General features: G+C 36.7%; 1 protein-coding gene across 13 annotated transcripts in view; it reads left to right on the top strand.

Annotated features, from left to right (window-relative positions):
• Lingo2 (leucine rich repeat and Ig domain containing 2) overlaps nucleotides 1–22,551 on the top strand; it is a 1,160,577-nt gene that overhangs the window by 201,388 nt on the left and 936,638 nt on the right. For 5 of the 13 annotated variants that reach the window (XM_029476368.1, XM_029476374.1, XM_029476372.1 and 2 more), the window contains exons 2-5: nucleotides 11,868–12,042; nucleotides 15,847–16,022; nucleotides 19,031–19,126; nucleotides 20,599–20,695. The gene's annotated coding sequence lies outside the window, so the exon portion shown is untranslated. Of the gene's footprint in view, nucleotides 1–6,647; nucleotides 6,686–11,867; nucleotides 12,043–15,846; nucleotides 16,023–19,030; nucleotides 19,127–20,598; nucleotides 20,696–22,551 lie in introns of all 13 variants that reach the window. The other 8 variants (XM_029476375.1, XM_029476378.1, XM_029476377.1 and 5 more) reach the window with 5 other exon arrangements.

Raw genomic sequence — 22,551 nt, 5'->3', positions numbered from 1 at the left:
CTCCTTCCCTGGGTGTTTTGTTCCCAATTCTAAGAAGGTGCACAGTGTCCACACTTTGGTCTTCATTCTTCTTGAGTTTCATGCGTTTATCAAATTGTATCTTGAATGAATTTATGAAATTCCTAATCAAAAATTTCTTAAAACCTTAGTTCTCAGAGCTCATTTTCCACTTTAGAGACCCCAATCAACAGCAGTGCTGACTTGATTATTTAGAGGCAAGACTATTTGATACAGGCAAAGTTTAGGGTAAGGGGCCTATTGTCTAGTAAATTTAGCTTATCATGTCAGGAAACTGACGTTAAAACAAAAACACTTTTAGACAGTTTCCACAATATTTTCAGCCTGTGTTTAATAAGTTGTGCATCCATTTATCTCTTGAACTAAATTGATTTAGCATGGAGTCTTTTCCTTAATGAACTCTATTCCCCCCACCTTAAATCATGTCACATATCCTAATGAGTTTGGAAAATAGACCCAAAAGTGGCATCAAATGTTATGGTAGGGAAAGCAGGCCCCTTAGAGAAAGTCAGAGGTAGTGTTAAGTCTTGTACAGAGCCAGCTTTGATCCTCCTGATTTACAGAACAAAAGAGACTTCTATAGCTGTTAGCCTATTAGCACTCCCTGGGGAGAGAGATTGATCTGGAATAAGCACAGTATAGGAAAGCAATGCACAGAGAACAAGGTATCTCTTGAGGTTTGAGGGATGATTTTCACGCTGCCATCGATTCTCCAACCAGGCTGATGGCTGGGGTGTGGATAAATTCAGCAGAGAGTTTCCCATGCTGTTGTTTATAGCTCCAACTTCCAGACATTTCATTACAGAAAGCCAGTTTTCTTTCTCTTGCCTACATTTAGCACTGAGATGATAAATAGCCCCTTGGGTTTGGAGGAGATTCTAGGATTATAAATTGTGGTTTAAGCATGTATATTATCTTTTCTTGAGCCCAAAGGAAACAATACAGATGGTTTCTTTGATCCACTTATTCCTTTTTAATAAACATGCAAAATATAATCAGGGTATCTTTTATGGATTTTGTTACAGGCATTTGCTGGCTATAAATTTCTCAACCAAATATATCACAAACATATAAATTGCTAATCATAGCTGTGGTTGAGCTTGTCCTCAGCCCTGTATTCTGCTGAGAGCAGGGAACATAGGGCTGTGTGCCAGGAAGGGAATGAGATGAAGGGAAGACACACAGGGACACCTGGAGATGCTTTAATTCATTCTTGCCACAGACAGCACTCAGGCTGCGGACAGTATGTTTGTTAGCTTTCATGGCCTTCTAGAAAAATAATAATTGTCAGATTATCTGAGGACTAAGAGTATAACTTTACAGTTGTACTACTAGCAGTGTCTGAATGCCTCCAAGCCAAAGATCTTTTTGTCATATTTTCTGATCTTTCTGTTTGCTATTCCTTAAAGACAGAATGGTGCTTCATCTGTCTCAATGAGCCTGAAGACTGGTAATGATTGACACTTAAAGAATACTAAATGAAGGTGTTTTTAAGGTGGTAATGAGTGCATCAATTCATTCCAATTATTCAACTTTTGCTAAAATTAGGGTTGGTCTTGATAATTCCACAACCATTAGTTTACATGAAAATATCTTCAGAATACCGAATACAGAAGTGATGATCTTGGAACCTATTTAGAAGGCATAGCCACATAAACATTTTTGGTAACTCTTTTCCCGATTTATAAATGAAACATATGCAAATAGTACAAAATGGAATACAATAAAACTATTTTAAGAGATAATTATGTATTTTTAAAATCTATACCACTCTTAAACTATAACAACAAAGGATTTGTGATGTTTCTGTCTGTCCCTTTCTCCCCTTTCTAATCACCCCAGCATTACTCCTTATTACACACCCTTTTCAAACACATATATACATATGCACCCATCTGCATGTACAGTCAATGTGATATAGGCATCTAACTGATAAAGTTACCATAGTCTATCTTAGCCAGTATTTACAGCATTTAAGAGAGTCCTAAGTTTTTCTCATTTGTAACTAAAAGTATATTTTCTTTGAACCAAGTTGGTACATAGCAAATTGGTTCACTAAATAAAAATCATATGTATGTACTGTGAGAAAATGCCTATTACTTTGGAGTCTGAGATCTACAAAAAAAACTAATATATTCATGCATAAAATCATAATATCATCATTAAAGTTTTAAAATGCAATTGTTACAAACAGGACTTAGCTGGAACACTATTCTTGGAGGAATATTTCTTTGCAATCGTTGAGTGGTACACTATATTTACCCACACAGTTAATGCCCTCAGATAACTGCAGCTTTTACAGCTTGTGTATATTGAAGTCTGAGCTCTTAACATACAAAACCTCCTTTATGTCTCACTATGTCCAGCTGGCATTTATTCTTTGTCCATGTCTTAAAAATTGCTGTAAGGCAAGAGCTCCTGGAATGGAATCACAGTAATTTTGTTGCTATTCACAATTAGAAATAGATGGCTAGAGGAGACTAACCTTGAATCTGGAAATCGCTGTAGGGGTAAGGGTGTAGTTAAGGGCAAGAGAGATAAAGCAAGAGTGAGGGGAGAACATGAATGTGAAACTTTGGGATGTTTAATTCCTTGACTTTTCTGCCATTCTTGCCTTCTGTTCAGGCATATGTCTGTTTTATCTCTATTTTTCTCATTTTGCTTATTTATTTTACACTCTGCCATTAGTCCCTCCTGTTCCCATTTCATCACAATATTGTGCCTTTCTAATGTGCTCATACCTTACCACATCTTTGTTTTCAAGTCAGTTCATGTCTTTTCAGCTCCTTTATCTACTCTATTCAGAAAAGACAAGAAACACCACAGTATACTCAAAAGAAATTTATTTCTCAATTTTTCATAGTGATACAACTTTGTTGGTGGTGTTCTCTTTGATCTCCACTGCACTATCATTTAATGATTTTCATAGTTGTATAAGTTAAAGAAACCTGGATGACATGGTGAGAAGTCAAGGATTGATGAGTTGAGTGTATGAGAAGGTAAAGGAGTGGGCAGTGTGAAGAAGGTTTAGCAGTGTGAAGAAGGATGGGCAGTGTGAAGAAGGTTTGGCAGTGTTAGGAAGAATGGGCAGTGTGAGGGAGGATGGGCAATGTGAGGAAGGGATAGCCAGTATGATGGGCAATTTCTCCAATATTGGACTGTAAGTAGTGAGATCCACCAACTCCACCAAGGTCCACCCCTAAGGCTGGGCTAACCATTGGCTGCCACGAGACTGTGATGCCTCCCCTGAAGTTTGATTATAATTTTACATCCACCACTGAATGCTATGACCACTTAGCACCCTCTTCAGCTATCTTCTCCTCCTTCACTATTATGACCAAATATGCTTTCTCTTATTCTCTTCATGTCCACTCCTCTCACCATCCGTCTCCCCTCTTGTCCTTTCCATGTATCCCCTCTCAGCACTTTATTTTCCCCAAAGATTAGAGCACAAACACTATGTTAAGGCCTTCATTCTACTGAAAGGAGGTCAGATGCTAGACTGTAGAAAGCCATCTATTGTGCTGTTTTAAACAAGGTTGTAAGTATTCTTCACTCAGGAGGACTATACCAATGCTGTTTTAAAGGATTTCAGTTTTTTACCTAGCACTTCATGAAGTACCCCTACTACTGATGCCAGATAAGGCAATCCTTTGTTACATATGTAGTAGGAGCCAAGGGCTGGCTGATGTATACTCTTTGGTTGGTGGTTTAATCCCTGGGAGCTCTGAGGGATCAGTTTAGTTGATACAGTTGTTCTTCCTATAGAATTGCAATCCTTTTCATCTCCATCAGTCTTCCCCTAATTCTTCATTGGGGTTCTTGATCTCACGCCAATGTTTGACTATGAATATCTGCATCTGTCTTAGTCATATACTCTCAGACGACAGCCATACCAGGTTCCTGTCTGCAAGCACATCTTGGTATCAAGCAATATTGTTGAGGTTTGGTGTCTGCACATGGGAAGGATCCCAAGGTAGAGTGATCTCTGGATGGCCTTTCCTGAAGACTCTACTCTATCATTTGTCCCTGCATTTCCTTTTGACAGGAACAATTCTGGGTTAAAAATTTTGAGGTGGTTGGATGGCCCCATGCTCAACTGAGAGCCATGTTCATCTACTGGAGGTAGTTTCTTCAGGTTCTATTTTCCCACGGTTGGACATTTCTGCTAATGTCATCCCCATTGGGTCCTGGGAATCTTTTGCATCTCTAGCATCGGGGACTTTCTAATAGGGGAATTTCTATTGTTCTCCACCCCACACTGCTACATATTTCTATTCATTCTCTTGACCCTCTGGGCTTCTCTCCTATCTCCATCCATCCCTGATTCTGCCCCCCTTATTTTCCCTCCCTTTCCCCTCTCCTACCCAGGTTCCTCCCTCCCTCCGTTTCCAGTAATTATTTTGTTCCCCCTTCTAAATTGGATTGATGCATTAACACTTTAGCTTTCCTTCTTGTTAAACTTCATTTTTTACTGTGATTTGGGAGCACTTACTCCTCAAGGGTTCATAATTTGAAATCTTGATACTCAGAGAGAGTTGGCTTTGAGTTGATGGGACCAGAAAAGACAGGGTCTATGAAAAGAAGTTTGGCGAGTTAACTTAGGTAGGAACCAATGTAACTCTAGTGGAATTTTTGTTAGTTCACAGCTGTTCCCACCTACCTGGATCAAGATGTGATCTCAAGCTGCTCTATGTGTTCTCATCTTTGCTATTTAATCATCCAAGAGATATCATCATAATAAGCCTGATGCTTGGGCTGTGCCTTAAAATCTCCAGAGCTAAATCAGCTAAATCATCCTCTCTTATCCTAGGTGTAACTTGAGCACAGAGTGTTTGCGATGCTACATGAACTAGACTAATTCAGCTATTCTGGTTGCATGGCATCAGAACTAATTACTAAATGGATAGTATATATTTAGATTTAGATTTTGGAATTGGACAAATAGAAATAGGATCATATGACCTAACATTTATAAGTTATGTGATTTTGAGAAACCTTAGTAAGTCCTTTTAGTTTTGTATTAACTAAATGTACTCGATAATAATATCTTGGTCATTAAGGTATAAAAATTACCAAACATGTACATTATGTATAGCACATAACTGCTTAGCATTGTTCGTTTGGGTAGAGTAGTAGTCCTAGAAATAATGCTCATAGAATGCATGTTCTACTAACTATTAAAATACTTCAGTTACATTTATATTCCTATATTTATCTATTTTATGATGATCTGAGTTTCTTCATGAAATCTGATGTTTAAAAAAATCCAAACATAAAAAAGAAATATTTCTAATCCTGAAAACTGAAACAACTGTTTTTATATGAACTCAAAATTTGTATACTCCAGACTGGGTATTGAGAAAGCCTTTTGTGTGGTCTTTATTACTGCCACCTGGACCTGCAATGCCTCACCTGAAAGGGACAGATGACAGGCAAACAAGAATCATAAAGTTTAGGAGAATCTAGGGGATACTGAACTGAAAGGATGAATGTATCCATAAAATCAACTTTTAATGCTTATTGCAAGCACTAGATTTTTGTCCTGGTTCTCCTCCAAAGCAAAGTTTCCTACCTCTGCCAAATTTCATATGTGTAAGCTTGCACTTTGCAGTTTGGCTTTGGATTGTCCTAGGGGCAGGCATCTAACTCCCATCATTTTCCTTTGTTCTTTTTTTGTCTTTGCAAGTGAAAATTTCCCTCAGGCTCATTGACCTAAAATGAAGTGGTCTTATGTAAATAGTTCAGGGACCATTCCCCATACATAGTGAAACTATGCTTACTATATTGAGACTAAGTTATGGGCGCTCTCTGTGCTCCTCAACCAACAAGCTCCTGAATTCTCCATCCAAACACCTGGATTATAGGGTACAACTAGCTATTTTAGGAACAGTTCCCTGTTCTTTCACTTTCTGTTGCTCTATTCCATGGCTCTTTTCCTTGAAATCATGTAACCCCAGAGTCAGCTTTAGACTTGCAAGCCAGCAAATAAGGCAGGTCATAAACTGCCCTTATAAGAGAATACCTGGGAAAAAGTAGCCACATTTCTGTTCTCAAATACATTAGTTAAAAAATGTTTCTTGTTAGGATGTCAGAATCTCTCCTATATACATACACAGAGAGAGAAGATTGGAGAGGCACACAGACAGAGGAAGAGAAGAGAACACAAAAATATGGGAAGTTATTTATGCAATAAATAATATGTCACAGGACTGAGTTTACAGCCTGGTATACAGGCATTATCAAAGTTACTTAGGGAGAAAACAGAGGCTATTTTTACATATCAGAACAGCAGCACTGTAACTACAACAAAAGATCTATTGTTTTATTAGATAACATGGTTTGATTTTAAATTTTGGAAAGTTACCCAAATTAGAAATCACCTGGTCATCATTTCTTCCTGCTCTGCCTTGCAGCAGTCATTGCTTAAATTCCCATGCTGACAGCTCAGGGTCTCCTGGTTCTTCCTGAGCTGCACAAAGCCTCCTGGAGCTTGTGCTATTCCCCCAAGTACTCAGAGCTAGGGTGGCTCTTGTTTCCATAACAGTCTATAATTCCTATTTCTACATGATATATTCACATAAAATTGTTGGATGTTTGTCAATCACCACATTCACTTTATTCTACAGGAACAGAGGTAATGGCACACTGGAGTTTGTATGACTTGGTAGGTTCATTGTTGATGCTTTTCAAATTATTTACTAATAGTGGATATAATATGAAATATTCTCTTGTATTTAATAATAAATGTGTAAATATTGAGAGATGAGTTTGTGATTTTTGTATTTAAATGCAAAATAGAGCTTTACTATATCTTCATTTAAAAATATAGACTCTGGTGCTGTAGAGAAAGCTCTGCCATCAAGAGTATTAATGTTATTACAGTTGGAGAAGGGACTGAAGGAACTCAGGGAGTTTGCAGCCCCATGGACGGAGCAACAGTGTCAACAAGCCAGACCTTCCAGAGCTCCCAGCGACTGGACCACCAACAAAGAATACACATGGAGGGATGCATGGGCTGACCTCATATGTGGCAGAGGATGGCCTTGTTGGACATCAGTGAGAGAAGAGGCCCTTGTGCCTGAGGGTGTTCAATGCCCCACTAAATGGGAATGCCAGCATGGGGATACAGGAGTGGGTGCATGGGTGGGGGAGCACTCTCATAGAGGCAGGGGCAGGGGGGATGAGATAGGGGATTTCCAAAGAAGAGACATGTAAAGGGGAAATGTTTGAAATGTAAATAAAGAAACTCTCCAATTTAAAAAGAAAGGGACCTGGATTTGAAACCCAGCACTTACAAGGTTTGAGCCCACCTGATATTCCATTTCCAAGGATTGCAAACATTTTCTTAAATTCACAGACAAAAGGCATACATGTAGTACATACAAACACATGCAGGCAAACCCTCATTGGCATAAAATAAAATAAATTTAAAAACAGTCCAGACATATCAAAACATGGCAAGGAGAACCATTCCTAGTTCATATTGTGAAATGTTAATACCTTACACATATCACTTATAAGAAATTATATTCTCTTAGAGAGAATTGTGGTAAAATTTCCATGAGACCAGTTTGAGTGTTAAGGAGCAAAATAAAAGTTAAGCCAATGATATTTACATTTTTGGAGGCAGGCATAAAAACCAGGGCCAGCTTCCATTACAACATGCCAAGTCATATTTCCAGCTGCAGTTCAACAAGCCTATTTTCTTCCCTTCTTTGCAGGGCATCTCTTGCTCCCTTCAATAACAATCAGTGCTTTTAGGTCTTGGTAGCAAAGAAGAGCAAACATATACACATGTATCCAAAATCCACCAAAAAGAACGACAATAGTCATGGTATGTGTGGTGACATGAAAACCATGTCAAAACAAAGATGATCTCTTGTTCTCATTTCCAGTCTGATGTTGCTTCTTTTGCCTCCTCTGGCCCTCTCTGGCTTTGTGCTCCCCCAAACCACTTTCTTCTTCTGTTTTTCTGCATCTGTCTGTCTCATTTGCTTCTCTGACTTATAATACCCTCTATGATCTCCCTTGATTTTTCTTTCCTTCTCTCCATAATTTTGATTATTTTTCTCATAATCTCCATTTGTTTCAGACTGTTACTTGTGCCTTCTATGCATTTCCCTGTCTCCATCTTTCCGTAAATTTTTCTCTTCTTGTCTATCCTATGCCAAATATCTCTGCTGTCTCTGCTCCTGACATGGTGACTCAGGAGTCCTCACAACGTAAGAGTAGGGATGCCATTTTACAAATGAGAGGAAGTTATAGGTCACTGATGAACATGACAGATGAACATGATGTTTCCTTTAGCCTAGCTGTAGTTATTTTAACCTTAGTCTAAACCTATTATAACTTACTATTGTGACATTGCAGAGGGTGTGAAGGAATACTTGAAACTTCATCTTTCTGTTTTTAAACTCTTGAAAGCGTGATAAGCACTTTTTCGCTGCATTAGATCACCACTGGAGATTTGCTCTCAAATTTCTTGTCCTTGAACCATGGAGATTCTCATAATTCTTTAAATGTCAGTTAGGTGAAAATATTTTCAAAATGAAATGGTGCCATTTATGTTTGAGCTCTATTGACTAGTTCTCTCACAGCATAAGAGCCAAAGATAAATTTGTTGAAGCTGTAGCACAATTCAAGTTAGTAGTTACAAAGTAGCAAGTCACAGTATTATTCACCATTATTTATTTGAAGTGAATAAACAAATCATGCAGTTGCCTTAGCAATGTCCTCGATAAAGTAAAGATTACTTTACATCTTGTCCTTGGTGGAAATCTTAATATTCTTTGTGATTAAATGTGAAGTGTGAATGAAGCACTCTGGCTATAAACTGAAGGAGAATGTTGTCATAGGCAAAGGGAGCTTGTGTAATTGAGTTGCAAACTTAAGGTAAACCCTTTTTCATTGCTAATTCTTAGTATAAAAGTGAGAGTGATATTCATGGAAAAGTTATAGAAATTGCAATTTCAGAGATACAGAGCCAAGGACAGTAACTATGGTGTCATAATTGCTAGTTATCTGAGTTAATATTTTCGTAAATATCAGAACCTTGAAAGGCTTTTAATTCTATTACAACATTGACATTAATTTTGAAAGGACACCCTCTTCTGATGATATTTAGTGATGGTATCAGCAAGGATGATTTTGATAGTCCATATTTCATATTCTTGAGGATGCCCATTATATCATATGGCTGTGTTGTCCACATGGGCAGTGCTTGATGACTAAGTTTGTATTTGCATAGAATCCAATAACATGACAGAAGCAATTTAACAAAACGTCCAAGAAATTGCTCATTCCTGTTTACTATTTTCAAGGCAAATTACCATTTATAAACCACTAATCATGGAAGGTCACTATATAATCAGTGAAAGATGTAATAACTTAAAAACATACCCAGAGACTGCCCCACCTGGGACTCATCCCATATACAGAAACAAAACCCAGACACTATTACAGATGCCAAGAGCTTGTGTGACAGGAGCTTGATGTAGGTGTCTCCTGAGAGGCTCTGCCAGAGCCTGACAAATACAGAGGCTGATGCTTGCAGCCAACCATTGGACTGAGCACGGGGTCCCCAATGGAGTAATTAGAGAAAGGACTGAAGGAGTTGAAGGGGTTTGCAACCCATAGGAAGAACAACAATATTAAACCAACCAGACTCCCAGCACTCCCAGGACCAAACCACCAACCAAGGAGTACACATGAAGGGACCCATGGCTTCAGCAGCATATGTACCAAAAGATGGCCTTGTTGGACACCAATGGGAGAAGAGGCCCTTGGTCCTGGAAAGGCTGGATGCCCCAGTGCAGGGGAATGCCAGGGCAGGGAGGCAGGATGGGTGAGTGGGTGAATGGGTGAGTGGGTGGGTGGGTGGATGAAGGCACACTTTCATAGAAACAGTGGGAAGGAGAATGGGATAGGGATTTTCTGGAGGGGAAACCATAAGGGGATAACATTATAAATGTAAGTAAATAAAATAATTATAAAAACACATGGAAAAGTTCCTGTCTTTAACATGACTTTATCAACCTGCATGTTTTTCAAATGTTTCAACTAACACATATCACACAGACTAAATATAGATTTAAACTGGATGTTTTATGTTAAGTAGGCTTTTAGCACAATTCACCAAAGTGTAGAACAGACCTAAACTCCTCATCAACTATTTTGTTTTGAAAATCATAATTATCATTGATAAAATATGTCAGTTATTGGTTTGCTGTATTGTGGATTTATGGCTATTTTAATATTTTTATAATAAAACATGTTGAATTGTAAGTATTAATCTTTAAGAAATTAACTTTATTGTTAATATATATATATATAAATGTTATTTGATTTTGAGCCAGTTATCTGCAGTCTATTATGGCATGACAAACCAAGCAAAAGCTAAGTGACTTGGACCTCATTCATCTTCTTGTTTCTCATTCTGTGATGACCACACTGGACTCAGTACTTCTGGTTTCTCCTTTGGGGTTATATAGCTGTGGTTCCTTGAAAACTCGGCTGGTTCTGCATGGTAAAGATGGTCACACCCAAAGTTGGCAGTGGGTATTTCTGCCAGAAAGGCAGAGTGTCATTACAAATTAGTGCAGCCTTTTCTTTAAAATCGGGCTCTTAGATTTTCTATAATTTTAATTATTTTTACATCCAATAAAATAAATACCACTCACTAACATAAACTAGACCCATAGTGTATGTGAGTGGATCAAAGTCTTCTATAAAGTTAGAACATCCATTCTGAAGCTGCTTTGCCTTACATAGAACTTTTCCTTTCACTATTGAATATATTTTCATGCCTTTGCCCCCCTTCAAAAGTTAAAACTCAATGGCAGAATTATAACTAGGAAAAATTTAGCTTCATGTCCTCTTTTCCTAATTCTCATAGTTACATTCATTCTCTCGATGATGAAATGAGTTCCAAGATAGAAAGTACAGAAGATGACACAGCTTTCTGCACAGCAGAAACTGTATTATTATTTAATTCTACACCCACTGGCAAATAATTTACCAGATCTGTATTTACAAGATGGAGCGTTTGTGTGTGTGTGTGTGTGTGTGTGTGTGTGTGTGTGTGTATGTGTGTGTGTGTGTGCGTGCACGCACATATTTTTGTGTTTCTGACTTTAAACATGTACTCATGCAGCACATTGATAACTTGTTTATTTAGAATGTTTATTACCATAAAAGCTTTTATCAATATTCAAAAATCAAGAATTATCATCCCTGTTTTATTTTTATTAATGATTATACTCAGAAATTATTTATTATTATTATTTACAATGATGAAAGTAACAAGTTTTCTTGTGGCATTTCCAGATCTTCTCCTAGTCCTCCATCTCTTCCATTTCCCTCTGCCCACTGGTTATAGTCATTAATTCCCAGCAATCCTCCTTAAACTTTCATATTCAGTGCATTCTTTAACCCTCATTCTTCCCAATCCCTTAAAATGCCATTTCTTCTCAATCTCATGAGACACTAAGTTTTGGTCCTCTAAAGATACATTCCTTTGTGGTCTAAAGAGAAAGCTATGGCTGTATTGATATCTTGGATGAGTGTCAAGAATGGCCACAGCCATTCTGTAAATTGTATATCAGGACATCATTGGGTAAATTTCATATGTTAAGAAATTAAGAACAAAAATATCTGAAAAGAGACATGGTTGAGATTAGAACACTAATACTTTTGCTGTTCAAGCACACATTCTCAGTCACTGAAATATTAGATAGACACCAATCCTGTTATTTAAATAAAAGAGTAAGCTCCAGTGAGGCTTGGGTTCTCCTGGTGCCTGTTTTATGTTTTCCTTTCCACACTATGACTCTTTCTGTCCCCCACAGTGCTCACACAATTCTCTAGCAGTGTGTTTAAGAGAATGTCTGGGTGAAATGAATGCTCTACAGTCTTAAAAAAACACATATTGGATGATCAAAAACGATAACAAGATCTTCCAGAAGATGAAGCAGCTTGATCCACAGGAGGAAGAGAGGGAGGATCATCCCTCCACAGCAGTCGGTAAATAAATAGTTCAGCTTGCAATTGAGAGGCTCTATACTAACCATATGACAAATAATTTAACTTTAATTTCAGTCCTCCATCCACTAAATGGATTGAATGAAGTCCATATCCTCAAAATTGTATTAATAGTAAATATAATACATAAAAAGGGAACACACATTGTAAGGATGCAATAATATTAATCACTTATTAATTAATTAAATAATTATAAATATTGATCTGTTTCATTGGGTGTCCTGTAGATTACACAGTAAAATCAATGACAAGTACATAAAGAGAAAGATTCCTTATTTTACCATTCTAAGTCTTTTTACCCCCAAATTAATATTAAATCCAGATATTTCAAAGGGTTCAATGAGAGAAATAGAAATGAGATCTTCTACTTTTACTGGGTAAATTTTAATATAAAGGGTGGGTTACAGTGCAGTTTGAAAACTAAAGTGAAATCCAGGCCAGAAATGTTCTACAAAGATGGCAGATTGGGGAAGTCCTCCTGTGTATACTGAGAATGAGTAAGACCTGGGCCACTTCATTGGAACTTGGAAAATGGCCCCTTGAGAACTCTAGTGTACAGCTCTTGAAGATGATATTATGCAGATAGTTACTGTGTTGCAGAACTCCAAAGAAAAAGAAAAAGAAAGAAAGAAAGAAAGAAAGAAAGAAAGAAAGAAAGAAAGAAAGAAGGAAGGAAGGAAGGAAGGAAGGAAGGAAGGAAGGAAGGAAGGAAGGAAGGAAGCAAGGAAGGAAGGAAGGAAGGAAGGAAGGAAAGGGAAGGGAAGGGAAGGGAGGAAAGGAAGGAAGAAAGAAAGAAAGAAAATCAGAAGGGGATGAAGGGCATGCAGGTACTTTTGGTAGGGTAGGAAGAGTAAATTGTCTAGAGGACTTTTAAACAGTCTGTACATAAACTGAGCTCAGCCTGAGGGTGAAGGATGGTTGAAGACAAAAGGATGGACTATCCAGAGACTACCCCACCCAGGGAACCCCCCCATGATCAGCCACCAAACCCAGACACTATTGCATATGCCAACAAGATTTTGCTGAAGGGACCCTGGTATAGCTGTCTCATATGGTATAGCTGTGCCAGTACCTGGCGAATACAGAAGTGGATGCTCACAGTCATCTATAAGAAGGAACACAGGGCCCCCACTGGAGAAGCTAGAGAAAGCACCCAAGGAGCTGAAAGGGTCTGCAACCCTATAGGTGGAACAACAATATGAACTAACTAGTACCCACAGAGCTCCTGTCTCTAGCTGCATATGTAGCAGAAGATGGTCTAGTCAGCCATCACTGGGAAGAGAAGTCCCTTGGTATTGCAAACTTTATATGCCCCAGTACAAGGAAATGCCAGGGCCAAGCAGTGGGATTGGGTGGGTAGGGGAGTGAGGGAGGAGGGTATAGGGAACTTTCAGCATAGCATTTGAAATTTGAAATGTATATACAGAAAATATCTAATAAAAAAATAAAAGCAAACCTAAAAAAAAGACAAAGAAAAAGAAATGCAGCCATCAACAAGCAGCCAAGCATCAACCCTTCCCCTTCTGCAGTTGCTGCTTGCTTAATCTTTCTTCTTTGCTACCTAATATGGAATGTAAAGGAAACCAGCTGGCATGTAAGTAACTAGGTGTTAGAATCTCAAAGAGGATATGGAGCTCAGGAGAGTTTAAGAACACAAAAACCATAATTACCCTTTACTGAAAAGGTAGTGTTTACTTAAAGTGACCTTGTTTGTTCAAATTCTTTAACTAAATTTAATCTATCAGGTACATTTGGTATGTCAATATTATTTAATATACACTGGTCACTATTTTTTCACGTTTCACTTTTGGGCAAACAATCCACTATGCCATCTAGTGCAATAATAACTTCTGAATCTTGTATTGTTTCTTTTGCGGAAATAGAAATTCAGAAAGACTCAAAAATAGTGATGAAACTGACGTTGTTCCAAAGTGACTAGTAAAAAATTGATCACAATATCTTGCCTACTTTAACTCAAGAGGTTTCACCCAATCACATTGTTCACTATATCATTACTGTTATTTGCATACCCAGTATTTCCAGAAGTCTCTATTTTAATAAAATCCTAATAGCTATTAAAGTATATAGACTTAGGCTGAGGAATTACAATGGCATCATTGACTTTTATATGACTACATTGTAATTTTGAATATTAATCTGAATTACTTGATTGGATATATCTGTTTATATGAGTATGCTTTTTGAGGGGGGGGCCGCAAAAGCCAAGAGAGAAAAGGAAAATGGGAGGAGACAAAAATAAACAAAGAAAAAGACTTAGATTAATATTGACACAGAAGTGTGAAAATAAGAACTGAAAAAGTGGACAACAAGAAATATTCCCTGGTAAATTTACAGATAGTATTATAAACAAAAATGTTTATCTGAAGAATAATTTATTTCTGATAATTATTAAACTGATTGACAAAATAACTAGATTACTATAATAGTATCTTATAGGTGTTTTGTTGTTGTTGGTGGTGGAGGTTTGTTTCTTTTCTTTTACTGAAATTAGAGAAGGATTTTTATACAACATATTCTGTTTTTGGTTTCCTCTCCATATATTCCTCTTAGTTCCTCCCTATCCAGATCCATCCTCTTTCTGTCTTTTATTAGAAAACAGACCTTCATGGAATAAAAATAAAATACAATAAAATACAGCATAATAACCGAATAGGATAAAACAAAAACTATCATGTAAGATTCAGAAAAAAACCAAACAATTAAAAAGAAAAGTGTCCAAGAGCAGGTACAAGAAACAGAGACCCACACATTAGCACGCTCAAGAATCCCATAAAAACACTGGACTGAAAACTACAATATATAAGCAATAAATCTGTAATGTAAGAAGAAGGAAGAAATATATGTATAAACATTTATATTTATATTATAAATATTTAATATATAATACATATGATAAATAACTAATGCATTATATAACATATGATATATAATATATGATATATAATGTAATGTATAATATATAATACATAATGTAGAATATACAATAGAGAATATAGATTCTATTATATAAAGTATAATGTATACTATATGATATTTAAATACAAATATATTCATATATTCATCTTATATAAATGTATGCAATTTATATAAATATATGCATACATAGAATTTTTTAGAAGGATAGATTTTAAAAAGGAAACAAAGAACCCTGACATGTGATTATAAGGCAAGGAACCTCCAAAGATTCCATTGATTTGATTTCCTATTATCTGTCTACTGCTGCCTGTGCAAACTACACTTAAATAGTTTGTTTCCTATTCAGACTTCCTTGGAGAAAACTAATTTGTATTTGTTAGTGGTTATTATTTAGAAAATGGTCTGGATGGAGGCATGTCTCCACTTTTCCATTCAGCTCTAGGACTCCCAACTGGTGCAGACCTGCAAGCACTATGCATATATGAAACATATGCACTCAGTTCATATATGAAATGAGATGGTTAGTGGGCATTGTTTTCTTGATGCCCTCCAATTGTTTACAGACTTTCAACTTTTTTCATAGAGGTTCCCTGAGCTAGAATGGAGCGATTTTGTGGAAAAATCCCATCTAGGGATGAGCGTTCCAATGAGCGTTCCAATGAATGAGCGTTCTCACTCTCTACATGATGTAATTGTTTCCATATGTTATCAAACTAGCTTCTCTAACGATGGGTGAGCAAGGCACTGATTTGTGAATATAATAGAATGTTAATCAAAGTCATTGTGTTGATTTTTTATTTAGTTTTTTTTTTTTTTAAAGTAGTCTTTGCTTTTACACTTGTTTTCCAGGTTATCCAGTCTCACAAAATTGGTCACTCAAACAGTGTTGGGTACACTTTCCATCTCCTGGAGGGACATGGAGGCGAATCAGATATTGCTTGGTCATTCCCACAATATTTGTGCCATTATTACACTAACATACCTTTCAGTAGGACATTGTTGGAGATCAAAGAGTTTGTGGCTGGGTTGGTATTTTCAGTTTTCCTTTGCTACCTTATTGAGTACCTTCCTGTACCAGCTCATCCTTATCAAGGTTCAATGAATTCTGTAGCTGTCATCTTTAGAAATGAGGCCTGAATGTCAGTTTCTAGAGAGCAAACTATGGTTTTGGCAACACCCTGCTTGTTTGTGTATTGTTATGGGACCTGTTTAGCCAACAACTTAGTTAGATATAACCCTATATGAGTACTGAAGGCTTCATTTATTTGCCATGAGATGTACAGTTGGGACACTGTCTCCTCAATTATGTGGGGCTTTCATTTGCATACTGTTTATATAATATGCATATATTTTCAGAAGCTTCTTCTATGTTCGGTTTTCACTCTAATCCTCAATTTCAGCTCTCGCCGTATTCTGCCACTCAGATGCATCCATCCCTCTACCTCCCAATTTGTCCCTATCGAACCAGTCACCTATTCTATCCATCCATAAGTATCTATTGCATTTCCCTTTCCAAATGAACTCTACCTTGCCTTTAGTCCTTTACCTAAATTTTAGGGCCTGAAAGCACTGTGGCCAAGGGAATCAGTCTGGCCAAGAGTAGGTTTGATTCATGCTCAAACTGGAAAATCTTGTCTTGAGAGCAGAAGGAATAGCACTGCTTACTTCTTGCTCTGGGTCTGCATGTCTCAGCACACAGAAGCCTTAGGACTCCAATCTCTACCACCCTTGAGGTAGTCACTTAGCATGATGGCCAGATTACAGGTTAAACCTCTATATATGGACAGGAACACCTAATACCTGGAATTCCTCTTCATTCAAACAAAGCATTCCCACCACCTTGGCCCCAGCCAATGATGTAAACTCACTCAAAAATCCTTGCGCGCTACCGTAGACCATATTCTCACCCAGTAAAGAACAGTGTTTCACTGAAATGCATTTCCAGTGAAGACTATTTCACAACTGAGATCCTGTCTAACCATCTGAGCTTCATTCCTCCAGTTCAGCCTGGTGCACAGCAGTGTGGTACCTGGATACCCTAAGAAATAAAAGCAGACGTGAGCTGGCACCCAACCTTTGTGGTTCTACAGATGTTTATTATTTAATTGCCAATAATATCTACACACAATTAATATCTTATTTCTCTTTCTGGATCTGAGATGCCTCAATCAGGATTATCTTTTTCTATTTTCACCCATTTACCTGCAAATTTTATTTGTTTCTTTATTAATAAGTAATACTCAATTAAAAAATAGACAACATTCATTAATTGAGTGACATCCAATTTCTGGCTTTTATGCACACAGCAACAATGATCATGGTTGAACAAGTGTCTCTGTGGTAGGAGGAAACGTCTTTGGGTATATAGTCATGAGTGGTATGGATATATCTTGAAGCAGAATGATTCTCATCTTCCTGATCACACTGAACTTTCACACTGACTTTCATATTGTCGATACAAGTCTGCATTCCCACTAGCAATAAATAAGTGTTCCTCTTACTCCAGATTCTCAACATCATGAACTGCTTCTTGATTTACTGATCTTAGCCATACTAGTTGGAGTAAGATAACATCTCAATGTATTTTTTATTTGTATATCGTTCTGGCATTTTAATATTAAACATTAATTGTTTCTAAGCCATTTGAGCTTTCTCTTCTGACAATACTCTGTTTAGATCTCTGCCTAATTTTTATTTGGGATAATTGTTTTCTTAATATCTAATCTTGGTTTGTTGTTTATTTTTTAGACATGCAAATAGATACACTAGCTTGCTTCTTATGTCTACTTATTTGGGACATCTTTTTCTTCTCCTTTTACCCTGTGGCAATAGCCAATCCTAAATGTTAAGGAGTGTTTCTTGATTGCAGCAGAAGGATGGATACTGTTTTCCATTCTACTGTTAGTCTCTATCTTCATATTGGGGAATTGAGACCATAGATGTTGAAATATGAATGAGTTTTCTGTCAATTCCTGAAGTTCTTATGTTGCACTGTCTCTCTGTGTGCCTCTCTGTATCTGTCTATGTCTCTCTGTCCCTGTCTCTGTCTCTTTGTCTCTTTGTCTTTCTGTCTCTCTCTCTCTGTCTCTCTCTCTCTCTCTCTCTCTCTCTCTCTCTCTCTCTCTCTCTCTTTCTCTCTTTGTGTGTGTGTGTGTGTGTGTGTGTGTGTGTGTGTGTGTGTGTGTGTGCTTCCCTTTGTTTGATTTTTTGGTCTGGGTTATTATTACTTGTGTTTTCTTGGATGTGATTAACTATTTTACTTTGGAGTATTTCTTCTAATTCCATCTGTAGGCCTGGATCTATGAATAGATTTTGAATACATTTGTTGTTTTCGTGGAAAATCCTTTATACTACTTCTATTATGATTGAAGGTTTTCTTGAGTATAGTTTTCTGGGCTGGAATCTGTGGTCTTTTGGAGTCTGGAGAACATCTGTGCATCCCCTCTAGCTTTTAGAAACTCCAATGAAAAGTCAAATGTTATTCTAATAGTTCTGCCTTCATATGATACTTGGTCTTTTTCCATCACAGCTCTCAATATTCTTTCTTTGTTCTGTATGTATAATGTTTTGATTATTATTTACTGAGGGGAATTTGTTTTCTGGTCTAGTCTACTTGGTGTTCTATATGCTTTTTATTCTTATAGATAATTCCTTCTTTAGGTTAGGAAAATTTTCTTCTACTATTTTGTGTAAAATAGTTTTTATGCCTTTGGCCTGCATGTCTTCTTATATCCCTATTATTTTTCAGTTTGATCTTTAAATATGTCACATGTTTCTTGGATATTTGGTGTCAGCATTTTATTAGAGTTAATATTTTCTTTGACTGAGGTACTTATTGTTTGTATATTATTTTCAGTGCCTGAGATTCTTTCATCTCTTGTGTTTTGTTGGTGAAGCATGACTTTGAGGTTCCTACTTGAGTTTCAACATTTTTCATTTCTAAATTTCCCCTAATTTGTGTTTTCTTTATTTATTCTATTTATTTTTTTGGGACTTGGACTGTTTTATTTATTTTCTTCTCCTTTTTGTTTAGACATTTTGTTTCAAGGAGTCTAACAGAGATGACCACCCAGACACAGTTTAAAGCCCATTGAAAATCTTTATTCCGGCAAGCTAGGACTATACCCAGGTATTTCAGACCCAAGTGTTGTGATAAATATTTAGGGGATGAATATCTAAAGGCAAAACCACATCCTGGTATTGTATTCAGCAACTTCAGCAAGAGGCTTTCCAGAAGCAAAACAGACAATGAAAAGTGCAGAAGCATCATGACCTAACAGAACTGCATAATTTTCCATAGAACTCTCTGTCAATGAAATCAAATTCTTGTTCAACCTAAAATGGCCACATCAGAAATACAAAATGGAGGAATCTCTGCTCTGTTTTGCCCTGTCTCAGTATTGTCCTGTCTGTTATTGGTTGTGTTTTTATAGCGGGGTCTAGGAATCTGGGTTTGGGCAGAATATACTTCTAGGGACTGATATCTGTTCTTGTCTTTGTTGGGTGGGTGCTTTGTTCCTTGGTTTCTGTTTCCTCTCTTGTTCTTAGGAGAGTATAGTGGCTTTTTGTTGCCTGGTAGGACATTCTTATGGGATACTGCTATTAATGGTCATTGGGGCTTCCAGGTAATATATATCTCTAGATACTGAAAGCTGAAACTTAGGAATTGTAATGAGCTATGAGAGGAACATCAGAAGGGAGAAAAGCTAGGTTTTGCACCAGTATCTGATTAGTCTCCTGGGAACCGGGAAAGAGAGTGACAAAAGGCCACACAGGTGTTCTGCTACAGAGCTGGGGATGGGACTTGGGATATGAAGGAGAGGAAGGAGAGGGGAAATTTGAAGTTTGCCTACCTGCTCTGTTAGCCTACTAACCACTTTGTCAAGCTTGCCTGGGAGATTCTGGAAGAAAATCGTTGGACACGAAGATTTGTGGCTAGAGATGCGGGCAGGGGTGAAGGGAGGCTGCCAAATGTGTTCTATTGCTGAGCTCTGGTTAAACCAGATTTGGAGAAATGGAGGTAGAGGTGAAATCATTAGTTTCTGAATCTGCTTCCTAAATTGAAGTTCTATATGTTTTCAATTCATCTCTTAGAAGGATATCTATAAATATCTTGAAATAATAAATGGTAGGACCTGGGAAAGTTACTTATTGGTAGACCTTATCTTGCATACTTAAAACCCTGTGTGAACTCTCTTAACATGGGGTTGGGGAGAAGAAAATGATGAAATATTTAAATTATATATTTCTCCAGCAGTAACCATAAAATATAATTTGATTGCTCTAATACATTATGTTATCAGTTTTATGGTGTTTAGAACATTTTGTTTCAAACTAAATTTAATGAAAATGTTTTGATGTGAAAATTATTTTATATTCTATATTTCCAAATGCTTATTAAAGAATACATATTGATTTATGAAACACATATTATGAAATTATTTGTGAGAAATTGCAAGCAATAATGTCATTGGAGCTCAATACAGTCTGGAAATATATACATAATTTTTATTCAGAATTTAAACAAAAGCAGCCAAATGGAAACTATTTGTCAATGTTATTTTTTCCATGTTCCCAAGATTTTTGTTTCATTTTATTTAGGAAAACTGATGATGATGGTTTCAAGATGTAGAATCCTTATACATGAAGTATCCCAAATGAAGTTGAGGAATCTGGATTGAAAGTGCTTCATATTGTGGTAAGAAGAAAGAGTCCTAAAGTATTGGCCCTTAAAAATATCATGTCAATATCATGTGTGTTTTTGTTTGTAATATGTGTGATTGCTGTACCATTTTAAGTTGATACTCAAGCAAAATGTAGACTGTAACTAAATGTATAAGATCAAGATTTCTAAGTCCTGTTTATTATTTTGCAAGTTTCCTTAGGTGGACCGTAGCATATTGGAGAACTCACAAAATGATACATTTCAATTCTGTCTTATTTATGTTAGTTACTGTTATCACAAGATAAGTTTTATCATAGCCATAGCACAGACGTGAAAACAAGAATTTGAGAAAACTGAAATCTTGTTTACAATCTTGCTGACGATTGATGGCAGGACTGAATTTACATCCTATTGATGTGTTTTCTTTAGCCCTGTGATAATGAAGAAAGGCAAAAATTTAGACAATACCCCAATATTTTAACCAATGACTTAGAAAAGAACCATATTTGGCGCCTCTCAGTAAAAACATAATATATAATATAATGATATTCATTTATGTATCATTACTCTTGAAGACAGTTTTCTGAAAGTCATCAGTTGCATAGATACATAAATCAGAACATTTAGATGAAATGAAAATTGGAAAAAAATATGTTTGCCTTAGTCATCTTTGCTATATATGTGAATATGTATGAATATGAATAGATTAGTAGGCTTTCTCTATACAAATAATAATTCATGACCAATGGTAAGGTTTAATGGAATTACTTATAACCTAACCTTTATGAGTAACTGGCATATAACGTTGAGAACTAAAAATGTTGGAATTCCCTTACTAATATACGTGTTATGAGGTATTGAAAGGACACCACTGAACTAAGAGATAGTCTATGCACAGCATTTGCCTTTCTGCCACGTGCGCTACAAATACTCAATATATTGAAATCATATCAATGTCATCATGATGTAAACGTTAAAGTGCAGTCGGTTTTTTCTTATAGTGGGAAGGAAGTTAGGACCTCACTAAAGCTGATTTCATTGTATCCATTCTGAGATAACTCATAAAACTGTTTATGCACTATTGGTACTGTATTACCTTTCAATTCAAGAGGATTGAATTTTCATAGAAGTTCCTAAATAAAGATTACCAGATTCTGATATTATGGTTAGTTTTTGCTTTAAATTAAATAGTAGTGGTTCTATAGCAACAGAATTTGCTATGTGAAGGGCTGCATCTAATACACTGTGTTTGTTTCCTGTCCTTTTAACTCTAGGTAGCAATAAAGTTGCTAACCTTATTTGAGCAACAGGGCCAGACTCTTAATTCAATGAGGGCCATGAGACTCACATTGTGTGTAATGCAAGGCATCCTGGACTGTAAAGCAAACCTACTTCTTGAATCATTGCTAATGATCTAAAAGGGCAGCTGCCCTTCAAGATCTACTCATACAATTGATAACAGATAACTCAGCTAAATATCGGATAAAGAACTTATTGGAATGTTTTCACAATAATGATGAATGTTTGGCATGACTTAGTAAGTTGTAGGAGGGAAGTTAAGGGGAGCCTCATCCTTATAGAAAAACAATGAGCTAAGGAAATAATCATTTCAAAAATATATTACCAGGCAAGCATAATATATATTTACCTTAGATTTGCTTGTAGCATTTGTGTGTTGTATATGTATCTGTAGGCCAACAATTCTCAGTCTTTAAAGAGTTTAGCTTCTGGGAAGCTTGCATTCTATTCCCAGGATGGAATGCTGCTCCTGGGGTTCTGCTTCAGCCGAGTATCCCAGTTAAAGCAGTCTACATTTCAACAAGGCCATTCAGACTCAAACACTCCTGGTGTACTCTTCTAAATGGGACTGGGGAGTTTTCTGCCTTCAA

Source organism: Mus caroli, chromosome 4 (assembly GCF_900094665.2).
Source record: "Mus caroli chromosome 4, CAROLI_EIJ_v1.1, whole genome shotgun sequence".
NCBI lineage: Eukaryota > Metazoa > Chordata > Mammalia > Rodentia > Muridae > Mus > Mus caroli.
The sequence above is the reverse complement of the archived record's forward strand: the minus strand, read 5'-3'. Positions and strand labels throughout refer to the sequence as shown.